Genomic DNA, 14,567 nt, shown 5'->3' with positions numbered 1-14,567 from the left:
TCCTTCACCTACACCTTCACATTCCTTTTCAAACTCTCTCTACACCATCTCTTCATTTTCTCTCTCTATCTCATCATTCTCTCTCTATCCTCTCATTTATACATTTTATCTCTCATTGCGAGCACACAACGCTCAAACCGGTCAGCAGCCGACAAGCACTGCCAAACAAGGAGCCCAACTGCTGGCCCACTATGCACATGATAGGTCCGATAGATGCCCAACCACAAGCCCATAGAGGCCCATGGAGAAGCATCGCAAGCATGAAAGAGGGAAGTGTTTTATTTATTTCATATCTTTACATCAGAGAGCATTTATATAGTATGCGTCGTTCCTGATTTCTCCAATATGGATTATGGTTGTATGTTTCTTTCAGCTCCATATTGGGCCGGGCAGATGGGCAACAAAAGCAATCTTATGACATTTAAAAAGAAATCATGACTGCGCTTTGAGCTGACCTGGCCCGAAGCCCATATATTTTCAGGCTATTTTTAAGTAAACGAACATGATCTCAGTCATCCAATCTTATTATAAAATATTGGACGCTGAGATATGCTTCTAACTAATTCATTTGTTTTCATTCTTTTTTAGGCCCTTTTATTGGCCGTGATGGGCGACGCAGACGGAGGGCCAACTGAATGGGCGAATCACAAGGAAAAGCAATGATGGGGCAACTAACGGGGTGGGCTGACTAAGATGCTGACATAGCCAAGAAGGGGTCCACGACTGCAATTTAATCGCAGCCGTCGAAGCATTTTATGGGGCAATCCAATAGCTGGGGGCCTATACTATCTTCTTCACCCCCTAGCCACCATTCTCGTCAGTCAGCCGACAGAGGCCACCGATGAGGGAACCACATGTTGATCCAAAAGCTTTGGGAGAGTCGTTGGATCAAGTCAAACTCTTTGTAGGGTCGAGAGAACCTCTCTCGACCCTTTCAAGGGGGATGTTGAGCGTGTGTTGTGACTATCTTTCAATCGAGATCCATAGCGATGGCGGAGGACCCTTCCGGCGGTGGCGAGAGCAAGAGGGGCATGCCACCCTTCCCACCAATCTCAGAGATCCAAACGATGCCAGAGGAGGGTAAAGAGGATGAGGATTCGTGCCAGAATGGGGGAGAAGAGCCAGGAGGCTGCAATCATTGTCGCCACCCTTGATCATCAACTCATGGCAAATCAGGTTGGGTTTCTGCTCAAATCTGGTAGAAAATCATTTGATCTTCACTATTGAATTGATTAATTGCAGTTTGAATAGAAGATTAGATCTATTTCATTAGATTTGTTTGGATCATTTTTGTTTAGGCATTTCTTTGAGCACCTACTGTGCATTCAACGATATCCATCCATCTATATAGGTTCATTCCCGATTTTCCTTATATAAAAAAGGATACCTCTGATTTGGGTCTCCTTCGGCCATTCTGCCAAACACCTCTCGAGTGTCAACAGAATTACCCTTAATTACCCCAATTTTATGCCATAAAAATTGTATAAAAATATAATATATTAACCATATAATAAATAATATACCTATATAAATCATCTTCCACTACTATTAACTACCTTATAATCATATATATACTTCTTAATTACTCTTACTAGCCCCTTTATTCTCTCTTAACCTCTCTCCGTATCTAGCTAGCTAATTAATTATATCATAAACTTACCAAACTTTCTTAAAAGTGAAACTCTTAGGATATATGTAAGTATTTCTCCGTCCCCTTAATCTGCATCTTAATAAATATATAATCCCTCATTTATCCTATCTTTATAACACTTCTTTTCTCTCTTATTTCTACTTCATACCTCTTATTATAATGACTATTTTTATTAATTAAAACCTCACATCTTACAAAGAATAAAGTTACCCTTCACTATCTAAGTTTTAATATTCATTATTATTAACCTGTCTCCTATTAATTAAATAAATATCAGATTATCTTCTTTTAATAGTATCTTACTCTTATATCTATCTTATTAGTCTTATCTATTTCTTCACTACCTATACTAAGATCATCATTAACTCTAACGCTATCAATCCATCCCAACATCCTACTTTCTTATAATACTTAATACCTATAATTAGTATAAATAATACTTGGTACTTTATCCTTCATATTTACTTAATATTTTAGCACTTACTAACTACTTATTACTTACTATACTTACTATCCTTATTCTTATTACCTTTTCCTAACTAAAATTGAATTATTAAATACACCTCTAAAGGCCAGTCCCTGAGGAAACGACCTCTTCTAACTATACATCCGAGTAAGTTTTATCTTTTATCAAATTTATTTGGTTTTAGGTTCATTAATTTACAACAACATTAAAAACAGTTTTTGATTCCAAATGAATCTCTAAAACACTACATGAAGTGTAACTTGTGGGGAAAACTTTACACTGTTGACTTGATCTGGTGGAGATTTTTCTTATGTGATTCACGTGTTTGGCCTCTATAAGTTTTCACACGATCAAGGTGCCCTTAGATCTTCACTTCTTGTTCTCCAACTCTTCTTGAAGCTCTTGTAGATCTCCTCAACATGAATAGACTCTTCTTGGTTGAAGGGAGAAGTGAGAAGGAAGGAGGGGGGACCTAGATCTTGCTAGTTTGGATGCCTAAAATGTTTGTCCTTCTTCTATTTATAATTTACTTAAGATTTTTCACAAAATCCATTAAGTAAAAGTAAATCCACCAATTCCCCTATAATCTTGCATGTGAGATAATCTAGTACCATGTATTAATCTAATTACTAACTTTAATGACCAAATAGCAATAACTAGCTGGCTTATTGATTAACTATATCAACATATAGATTAATTATATACAAATATATCTAACCTACTCAATAGGTTAAGTTTTCAGCCCGTGAGTTACCAAGCTACACCTCAAGCTCTAGAAGATACAAACTAGTGAATGAACTCTCTCATGGAAACTTTTGTATTATCATTTAACATAAATGTACAATCATTCATCCATAAGAGACTCTGGAATGACTTTGGGTATGGTTACTCATCAAACCCTAATTTATCATTTGGTTAGTATATATGTGTAATGGGGATCATTAGAGAACATCTTTTTCAATATCCTCACTATCTTAGCAAGAGATTTAGCTTCACCTTCTTCCTTGAGTGAATTTGCTCTTATACGAAGGGTGGAGAATCCCATCTTGAGCACTCAATCCCCTCAATATGTTTTGTACTGCATCTGAGCTAAGACTTGTTTGCATCCCATGATTATAGACTCATAAGTTGTAGTCAAAGCATAGTTGTCCATCTATGAGATGTCCTTGGTGTCTTAGGTCAATGGATCACTAATACAACCGACCCATGAATCAACCCTGATTGAGATTTAGGTATAATACCGTTTGGGGATCTATACAGATCAATTCAATGAACTCTTTCTCGTAGAAGCACCCAGCATGGGTCCTTAGTGTCTCAACCCTAATGACCACATGATCAGCCATAATTATTGTATAAGTAGGATCCTATAGTGTTATTCTATCCAATAACTAGAAGTCCATCTCAACTATCCATTGAATATGAATTTTTAGAATACATGTTAAAAAGATTAGTGATCACTGTACTATGATCTCATCACAAGTCACTAGGTCATTGCACATATTCATGGAGATCATTCTAAACATCATACTGGAATAATAATGAATAAATATATATTTCAACGAATGGTGGCGTGATGGGCTTGGTAGCCACATAGTTTCCATTTTTTAACACATGGAAACATATGAAAATGATTGGAGCCTTTTGGTGACATCGAGGGCACATGTCAACTGAGTGTTGAAGCATCCTTGAAATGAAAATTACGTTGTGAAATCTTTGGGCCATAGATTGAGTTATGTCTTGGTGATCTGTGAAAAAGAGAGTCAAAAAATAAATATTCTCGTTCAGTCCAACTTCAAATCAAAATATCTAACAAAACAGAAGGATTTTTTGAGATGAAAATTTCAGAGTATTTATGTATTTACCTCCTCTACAAATGGATGGTCTCAAACCTATAAATAGACACTCAGGTCTTTTTTAAAAAGGCACCGTAGGATTTTTTTAATTACAAATAGCAGAATGATACACACTCGCTTTTGGGTCCTTTCTTGAGTTTTTAGCGCGAATGATTGAAAAGGCAACAATCAGATCAAGACTTGTGAAGACCAAACACCACTAGGGGCCTGCGATGATGAGGTTAGGGTGATCTTTCATCTTTTTTAGCTCTTGTTTATTTGTCCTTTTTACTAGGTTATTGAGCTCGATAATAACCTAAGTTTTTACCATCATAGAGATCACTAGAAACTCTGCTGCTTGCTGGAAAAGTATCATTGAAGGGAATAAACTATTTGAAAAAAAGTAAAGATCATTGAAGGGAATAAACTAAACTGCTTGGGCTAGATATCTCTAAAGCTAACATTAAAATATAAGGTTGTTAATATGGCTATGAGGATATCTTACATTTTAATGCCATGAGTTGACCTTTTTAAATTTATCTTGAATTTCCAATAAATCATTGTTTAATGAAGATAATAGCAAGAAAAGTTGCTTCTATTCATTTTTATTTATTTATCCTTTCTTTTCTTGTTCTGATTTTTGTTTTTACTTGTCGAGATGTTTCTTTTGAAAATAGCTGATAGTAGGGCATTAAGGCATCATCAAGAAAGAACAAATTTTTTATTGAGAACAAGCGATACCACCTTGGTTTGTAGATATTAAAGGTTTGAATTTTTTACTTTCATAACATTGAGGAATGTGCATGAAATGAGTAGGGGGAGTATTATATATTATTAGAAAAGTCTTCATGCATTTAATATATTAAGATTAATTTTTTTTGAACTTCTGCATGCTAATAAAACCCCACCCTGGAAAGTTGAACCTTCCTTGACCCAAATAGTACGACTTTTGAAGTTAGACTCTTTACGTGGATCAAGCACATTTTGAAAGGATACCGATTTGGATTTTAGCTAACATGAGATTACCCTACAAATGAGGCTATCTAGTTGGCTGAGTTGGGGGGCTGAAAAGCTTTCAAATGGTAGAACCAAGGAGATTGAGGGGTTTTGGAGTTCCAGAGTTCTTGAGTTTTGGAGTTCCGGAGTTCTCAAGTAAGACCCTAATCCTGCTGTGAAGCAGATCTCAAGGATGCCTGGCCAAGGGCATCAACTTCGACATCAAAGCGATTCTCAAGGCCAAAACTCCAGTCCTAATTTGTTACATCATATAACTTATAAGATAACTATTAGATGGAATAGAGGCGTGAGTTTATGAGCGGGAGTGGAATAGAAGCGATGGAGCAATGGAGTGATGGCACAAGTTTATGAGTGGAAGTAATCCTACACTAATTGATTCCTTTTTATTTCACACATGCTACTTATCCATATAAGATCCCATCTCATCCTTATTTCTTACTACCCCCAAGTCCATCTATCTCTCTTATTTTTTAAAATGATATCCTGGTGATAACTTCTTCTTTTTTGTTCCTTTTTACATTTTTTCCCCTTCATCTTCTAAACTTCATTCATTAGTATCATCTTACAGGGCACTACATTATATTTGAAAAGAAAATACACGACTTATAGAACTTTGAATATCATGACTTTGCATTGTCTTACCTCTTACATTGATATCCAATTGGTCTTGAAGAACTTTGAGGTAGTGTGTTTTTAGTATTTCCTTCCAATTTTCGTACAAGTTTGTTTACCACATTCAACAAATAAAATCCGAGAAAAATAAAAATAAAAATTGAAAATAAAAATCAAAAAGGAAAATTGAAAAATTAAAAATGAAAATTTAAAAATAAAAAATAAAAATGAAAACTGAAAAATAAAGATGAAAATTGAAAATAAAATTCAAAAAGGAAAATTGAAAAATTAAAAATGAAAAATAAAATTGGAAAGATGGAAAAAAAATACATGGGATTTTTCCTGAAAAATGAAAAATCAAAAAAGAAATAAATAAAAAAGAAAAAATAAAACTGAAAAAAAATGAAAAATCAAAAGTAAAAAGAATGAAAACTTAAAAATTAAAAAAATGAAGAAATGAAACAAATGAAAAAATAAGAAAAGAAAAAAATTAAAAATTAAAATAAAAACGTATGGGATTTTCCCTAATTTTTTTTAATTAATATCTTTGCTCTTTCCTTTGGAATTTTCATTTTCCTTGGTTTAACTGGTGCTTTGATTGACCTGGAGAACTCTCCTGAAGATCATTCAGGGCTCGTTTTGTATCTTTCCCCTTTACACTTCAACACCAGGTTATATATCCATCTTATCCATCTTGTTCAGCCATGCATACTTTCTCTTATTTCTTCACCCTTAGAGTGGATAAGAAGGGAATCACCCATATAATTTCACATATTTGTTTCTGTGATTTCAAAATGGGATAATAATGCATATGCTCTACTCTCACCCAAAAGGAAATATAATCGAGTTGTTGAGCTGTACGTAAAAACCCTGGGTATAGAATAATATTCTTGGAGACTGACGGGAGTCCCACCTTTTTCACTGAGGGGATGAGGTGACACTTGTTTATCGTAATAAACCAAGAGAGAAGTAGGTCTATGTTCTCATCTCCATAAAGTTATGTCCTTGCTAAGGCGTTAACTTACATGTCATTCATAGGACAAGGTCTGAATTTTCATGAAAGGTATTTCTTTTGGATTATGATAGATACTTTTTAACACTTTACTCTGTTACTCAATATCATCAAGGACATGGAAAAGTCAAGGATAACTAAAGGAGATTTCTAAGGAACTAGTAATAATTTGAGTTGGAGGCACATTATCATAACATCAAATACATATTTATAATTACATACAATTATTTTTTATTTAATTATCGATTCTTATTTAATAAAAAACAAAAAATACATTTGTTTTTTATGGGATAACTACACTCAATTCACTTGAATCAAATAGATTGTTATTACTATTTTCTTGGAGTTTTATTTAAATGAATGATTTAGGTAGATAAAGAAATCAATTACGGATTTAAATGGGAGATAAGAGTATTGGAGGCCTAATATTAAAGGAAGAGAAAAGGCTGAACTTGATTCTACTTAGATACCATGCCCAAAGGAGGCATGATTTGTTGTACTAAGTCCATAAATAAGAAAAGGCCAAACTTGATTCTACTTAGAGACCATGCCCAAAGGAGGCATGATTTGTTGTACTAAGTCCATAAATTCAAATCTGGAAGTTATATCTTATTGGAGGATTACTGAAAACTTGTATCAATGCTAGATTACAAAATATGCGTGCCTCCTACTTCCCTAGATTTAGATCCACGGGCTACAGATTTGAGTGCTCCTCTTCTTAAGATTCTCTTCTAACTTCTTTGTATCACATCTTTAAGTTCGGTTCCTATACATTTTTGATGGCCATAGTACATCAGTTTTATTGGTTCAATTTTTTATTAATGGTGTTGTATTGAGATAACATATCCATATGTCGATATGGATAAGCAGAAAGAACACCTTTATTGGCCCTAATAAGAATGACCAAAAGTTTGTGTATTTTTAATTATTCACCTGGTTTTCTGGTCCATGTTACTTCTTTATCATCCTAGAACCATACTTTTCTGACCTATTGAACTATACTAGCAGATCCTATTTTATCAAAAGTTTTTTTTTTCATACACCTCTCACCGTAGTCAATTTGTTGCACATCCCTGTGCCCAATGGCTGCCCACTTTGAGTGCGAGTGCCCACAACTGTGCCTGCAACACATGGCTAAAGATACACTATTTATTTATACTTCTATTATTTCCCTTAAATTCCCAAACAATTCCTAAAAAGATGATAAATCTAGTAGAGTTTATTAATAATAAAAGAAGTATTTTTATTTAAAAACTATTTTTAAGTAGTTTTATTTCGTTTTCATAACTAATTTAAATAAATCATAAAAATACAAAATATAAAATTCCAAAAATCTAGTACTATATTTCGCCATGAAATTTTTTTTCTCAATACCTTCTATTTATGTACTCTATTCTTTCTCACTTTTTGCTTAGTAGTGAAATTATTATAAGTTTTTTGCCTAAATCAGAATCATAAAACAAAGTTATAATCCCAATTTCTCATTTGTTAATGTACATGAAAACAATATTAAAGAATCAAAGGATTAGACAAATAAAGATAATGGGTAGAAAGGGTAATACATGAGAATGGCAGTAATGTCAAAGAAGTCCAACACTAGATGAACTCTAGTCACAATAATATTGGTGGTTAGAGGAGGATGGAATAAAACTGATCTAATAAATCCCTCTCCAATTAGTGAATGAAGATGATAAATACAACACTAAATCCTCAATGTCATCTCATAATTCAATTGTGTCCTTAAAGATACGAAGGAGCTTCTAGAAATATTGGAGTTGAGTTGAATGATTTTGATACAATCTACTGAATTTTTAATACACTGTCTAACAGAGGTTCATATTAGCCTTCAATTTATGGTTATAAGAATCTTCGTTATTTTATTGAAACTTATTTATGATTTATGATCTTTTCATGAAAACTAATGAATTTTTGAATCACATAAACCATACCCTTCAATATAACAAGGATCAAATTGTTTCTCGTTGAGAAAACATAAAAATAATGAATATTATTTTAATTTAATAACAAGATAATAAAGATTAATAAATAATGATCAATAATTATTATTAATATTTAGAAAATAATTGTCATAGAAATCCATTTCAGTATTAAAAAGTTTCCAGAAGTGTGTAACATTAAAATCAGGCCTGTGATTTATCTATAAATTATAATATTTTCATCTTGATTGAGATTGAAATTAAATTGTTTTTTAATTAACTCTAAAAATTATCCATTGGTATTCTGAACTTTAATTTTAATTATGTGGGATTGATCAATAATGACTTTTCTATATGCTTGTGTTCTTATTTTCCATATTCATCGGAGAAATACCTATATTGAGCATGGAAATTTTGCTTAGTATTAAAATTATTATAATTTTTTGAATAATAAAATTGGAGTATGAGATGTAAAATAAAATTGGATGGAGTAAAATACTAATTTAAATTAATTTATCAAGGTAGAACAATTTTAATACTAAGCAATTAGAACGATTAATATTTTAGAACAAATCCACTCGACTTCTTTCAGGAGGTAAGATTCTCAAATCTTCTTGAGGTTAATTGAGTACAAGGATTAAGGTAGACTTTGATTTTACTAACTTGAAATAGATAAAAACATATACCAGTGGAAGATACTGAAGCCAATAAAAGGGACATTCAAGGCACAAATAAAACATTTCTAGGAATACATTATTTGATCAAAACAGTTCCAAAGTTTTTTAGATCTTACACAAGTTCCATATGTAGGGACCCATGGTTTGGTTAAAAGGTTTCCCCACTTTGTGTATCTGGTCTTATTTCAAATATGGCACCTATTTTCCATATTGGCATGAAGAAAAGCCATCCATAAGAGGGACAACTCAACTCATCCCCGCCTTCCAATCATGTGTTAAAAAATCAAAAGGAGATCTGGAGCATCCAAAAGCTCTGCATGATTTATTTATCTTCTTTTTATGAATTGCTTCTAAATTCTCATCATGGGACTCGGAAGACTGAGATCTTGAAGGCTCATTGTTGTGCCATTTCATACAAAAGTGCACTGGAAGGATTTGGATGTTGTTTAAGGAGTCAAAGAGTTTAAGCACTTTCATTTCAGGACTGACATTGACTGAGGTGTGCAGACTGTTGTCCTCTTAAATAAGAACTTCATCAGTACATAGGTACTGCCAGCACAGGTATGCCTTTCAACCATTTGGTTACTATTAATATATTATACATAATATGTCATTAGGAATCATATAAATAAACTATTGATGACCAATTTTTTAAAATAACCACAAACTTTACTTTAAAAAATGCATAATCATCTATCTAGTTCAATAAGGACTAGTGAAAATAGTTTAAAAAGAATCATGTGTAAATTTACTAGAGCAGGCCATGATTTATTTAGAAAAAAGTTATTTTGTTCTATCCAATTTTGAGGGGAATCAAGAAATTTTCAGGATAAATATGATGATAGATGTGTTTTTCATGTGTTGTTTATAGAGGTTGAAGATAACATTTTAAAATTTTTTCAAAAAAATTAGAAGAAATTGAAGTTTTTTGTAAGGAGTTATTTCTGTGAGAAAAGCAACAATCATCATTTCTAATTGGGCCTTTGAAGACCAGCAGAGTTTGAATTGAACCATTTCTTGTTAAATTTTTTTCAAAACTCTCCTTATTGTGAAGTTATTTATATTAGTTATCTCCAAACATTTGAGATTCCAAGAACCAAATTTATGTCAATGGAATTTTAAAATAATATTTTTGTTTGATTGGAAGGATAATATGGTAGATAATTTTATATGAAGTATCATGTCAATATAAAAATAAATGAATATTGCCTCCCTATTTGAAATTGATTTTTTTTGCCAAAAAATAATTATTTATAAATTATTTATTGTTTCTTTATCCAATAATAAATTTTGTGTCTCAAAATTATGGAGAAATTATTGAAACAGACTTTGAAATATAATTTTTTTCTAGACGTACTTGAACATATCATGCATTAGGAATAATCCTAACTCATCAATTTCATATTTGATCTTTCATACTTATCTTATACGCCTTATGGATTGTTTAGTTTAGTACGTTTTCTTTCATTTGAAGTTCACATTTTTATAACGTTATGTATATATGAACTTTCATATTTATAAACTCGATGCATCAACCTAAGTTAGGTGAAAAAATTTCCATCAATTCAAGTAGTGTGATAACCCATTCTTGGAAGTCTATTCATCTTTTATCTTAGAGATGTGCAGAAAATTCTATTCACCTTAGGACCGTGTACCAGAATAATAACATTATTTATAAGATACAAACCATAATTTCAGGCAGGTTTTGTATAAAATTCAATCCCAAAGTGGCTAGGATATAGAGTCAAAATATCCTAAGATTCGGAGTGATTGAGTGAGCTGGGTGAGCCCCAGGATCATAAAAACTATTATCTGATTGAACTTATGAGTCTAGGCTCATCCTTAGGTAAAATCTTGTTTAGGGTAGGGATAGACATTTATTTAACTCCTAAAGCAAATAATTACTTTTATTTTTATATGGATAATTGATTTTTGAAAACCGTATCTACTATATTCATCCTTCATCCATTATTTTGTTTTCCTATTTTTTGTCTGCATAGTCTCTTTAAGAACTTATGTTTCACAATTTCTGTTATTACTTTTGATATGTTAAACTACTGAGCCTTATTTTTTTAGTTATATAAGCTTTCTTGTTATGGACCTAGAGTCTTTTACAGAACAATCACACTTGACCTCCTTGGACATGATCCTCTTAGCATTCACCTAGTTGACCCCCAAAGCCTGCTAGAACCTATATAAAATCTGTATATTGATTTAATATAAACACTCATACAAACATAAAATGTAATTCAGATAGATTTTCAAGGATATTTAATAAAAGGTAATTATTCAGATAGATGGTTTAGTATATCTTATGTTTGCATATTTCCTGATTATTTCTTTCCTTCTGGTTATCTGTATCTCCTCACAATCAAAGTCATCACCAGTTTATATGTTTAAAAATAAGATGTCTTGTCTAAAATCTCGCTAGAGTGTCACATGTGGAGCAAGGAAGACTCAGATCTATGCCAGCATGGATAAAAATAGGAGGGGAAGCACAGGAATTCCAGGGGGCAATGATTGTTGTCTCCATTCTTGCTCTTCAACTCAGGAAAGATCTGGTGGTATTAGAGATTCAATCTGGCAGATCTTTATGTGTTTATCATTTTTTGATTCTTTGGTTTAGTTCAGTTTGAAGCTGGCATTGGATTTTGAATCAAATTGTGCAAAAAAACTTCTTTGAGGCATTTTACCAAACAATTATAGTGCATCTAATGAATTCTATGATTTTATCATAATTTATTATGATTTTATACTCTAAAAAATACCAAAAACTAATTACTAAATATAGAAATTTATATAAACCATCTTTTACTAATAAAGTCTACCTCCCTAATCTATCAATGTCATTGTTATCCCCTTTCATCTCCATCATTCCTCTAATATCTTACTAAAAATAAAATACACTTATCCACCATCCGCATTAATATTTTCCCTGCTTATAATGCTATAATAGATTTCACCAATGTATGGATTCAATGCCTTTAATATCTATAAAATAATAACAATCATAATCATATAAAAATATTATCTTATAAGTATATTAATTCTACCTTTCTCTATTCCTTCCTCAACTTCTTATTACCTATTACTAAATTGTCATGATTTCTACCTAACTCTTCTTACTTATTATTTATTTCTACTTATTACCTTTCTTCTCTCATTTATCTATATTATTTATTATCACTTTATTCCTTCTTTTATTCTACTATATAAATAATTTATCTTATTATAGATACTATCCATTATTATTCTCAATCCTACCAAAAGCATAATATCTATCTCTAAAGTCCAGACAATGTTGAGGCAAAGTCACTCAGCACTAAACATATTTGATATTTTACTTAATTATAAATTTTATTTGATATAAGCAACACAAATTTACAACAAAGCTAAAATTAATATCCTAATTTTCCTCCGTCAATTTTCTGGATACAAGTCATCAGAAAATGAATTTTAACTATGAGATTTCTTCTGACAGATCTTAAAAAATGAATTTCAACTATGATACTGCAGAAAAAAAATACAAGAAAAATTCAAAATTCATATTTCAAAATATATCAGAGTGAATGATGACTTTAAGTTTTCAAATAATCAAATATAACAGGGTGAAGATTTGAATATGAATACTGCATGGATGGACTAAGATAATTAATGAAAAAACGATTTCAAAGTTTTCAATATAAAATGTTAGAGAGCAGAATTCAACAATGTCGAATAATATTTGTAGAACTGACTACAATACTTGATTGATTTATAAATGCAATGATACTAAGTCAATAGAAAAATGAAATCTGATAGCAAAGTCTTAATTCATGGTTCATTGATATGAAATGAATAAATCAAGCCAACCAGGTTCTTGAATCTTGAATCATAAATCTTCCTCTCAGTAGAAGCTTGCGGGGACCATCATTTTGCTATCATTAGGAAGAACTATCCTACGGTTTTCTTTAACTTTTTCAACCTGACATATATGATTACATCAAATCCTTCCCTAAATGTCGAGGTCCAATTTTCCTAGCCCAAGAACGAACCAAAACAATAATGCCTACCCAAAATTCACTAAGATCAATGTCAGAATAATAACCCAAGTCTCAAGTTCCAATTTACCAAGCATAAGAAAGTATCGGGGTGCCAACCCCTAAATTCCTCAATATCACTTCACAAAAACCAAATCCCTGTCTGTGTACCATCTCATGTGAATTATTCAACCAAAATATTTGTGGATCCTTTTGTACCAATCATACAAAAAGGTAAAAAAAATTATAAAAAAGGGAAAACACTATTTAATCTCATGTGGACATTCAGCTTGAAAAGGCCAGATAATTTCATGCTTCTCCAATAACCATTTCAATAGGAAAAAATCAACGGTTTAATAACCCTAAGATAATATTGTAATTAACTTACTTTTGCATATGCCTTATATTGTCCTCTCAATTCTTTTTCATGAAAAATAAACTCATAAACCTTTTTATTCTTAAAATAGAACTATAATTAATATATTTAAATAATTATACAATTAATTTCTCAACTGTTTCAATTTTAAAAACCAAAACTCCCCTGGGCTAGAGGGCCTACATACTTGGCTACTTGCGCTCTTTGTGGGGGGGACTACTTGGCTGTGTTGGTTGTGGTAATGATCTGATGCTGTTCCTACATAACTAGACATGGTATTTTGGTTCGCTTTGTGTGAATCGGTGCATTTTGTTCATTCTATTCGGTTTTCCGAACAGAACATTAACAAATTCGCACAGATGTGTGGTTCAAATTGTTTGCTTTGTGCGAATTTTTTAAAAATCATTTTAAAAAAAATGATACGATTTGCCTTCTCCCTACTGATATTATTTGTAAAGGGTCGGCGATTAAATGTCACCGTGGGCGGGGCGGCGGGGACGGTGGTGGAGGGTGCACTTGAGGTGGCCGGTGTCGTCGAGCCTGTCCTTCTCAGCGGGGATGAAGTCGCAGCTGGGAACGGGGATGACACACCTCTCTTATCGGCATCTCGTCCATTTAGAAGCTGCTCAAACACCGCCACGAGAGTGAAAAAGGTGAAGCAAGTCTCGCCAGCAAGATGGATCATGATCTTGATCACGGTTATTATCATCAACATGAATATAGAACACAGAAAGAATAATTATATCACGATCGACGACTTGATGTCGCAAAAGTAGATGATGATGATTAGTCACAGAAAAGACAATGATGGAGAAGTGGATCGTTATCGTAACATAAAATAAAGGCGAAGGTGGTGTTTTCGATTCCTTAGAGGATAGAGTTCAAGAGTTTAACAGAAAATAAAGATTATAATGATCAAGATTATACAGAAGAAAGCAGGTAATTGTGAAGAGGATGATAAACAAGAC

The sequence above is a fragment of the Wolffia australiana genome, chromosome 12 (genome assembly GCF_029677425.1).
Source record: "Wolffia australiana isolate 7733 chromosome 12, ASM2967742v1".
In the NCBI taxonomy this organism is placed as follows: domain Eukaryota; kingdom Viridiplantae; phylum Streptophyta; class Magnoliopsida; order Alismatales; family Araceae; genus Wolffia; species Wolffia australiana.
Note: the sequence above shows the minus strand (reverse complement) of the source record.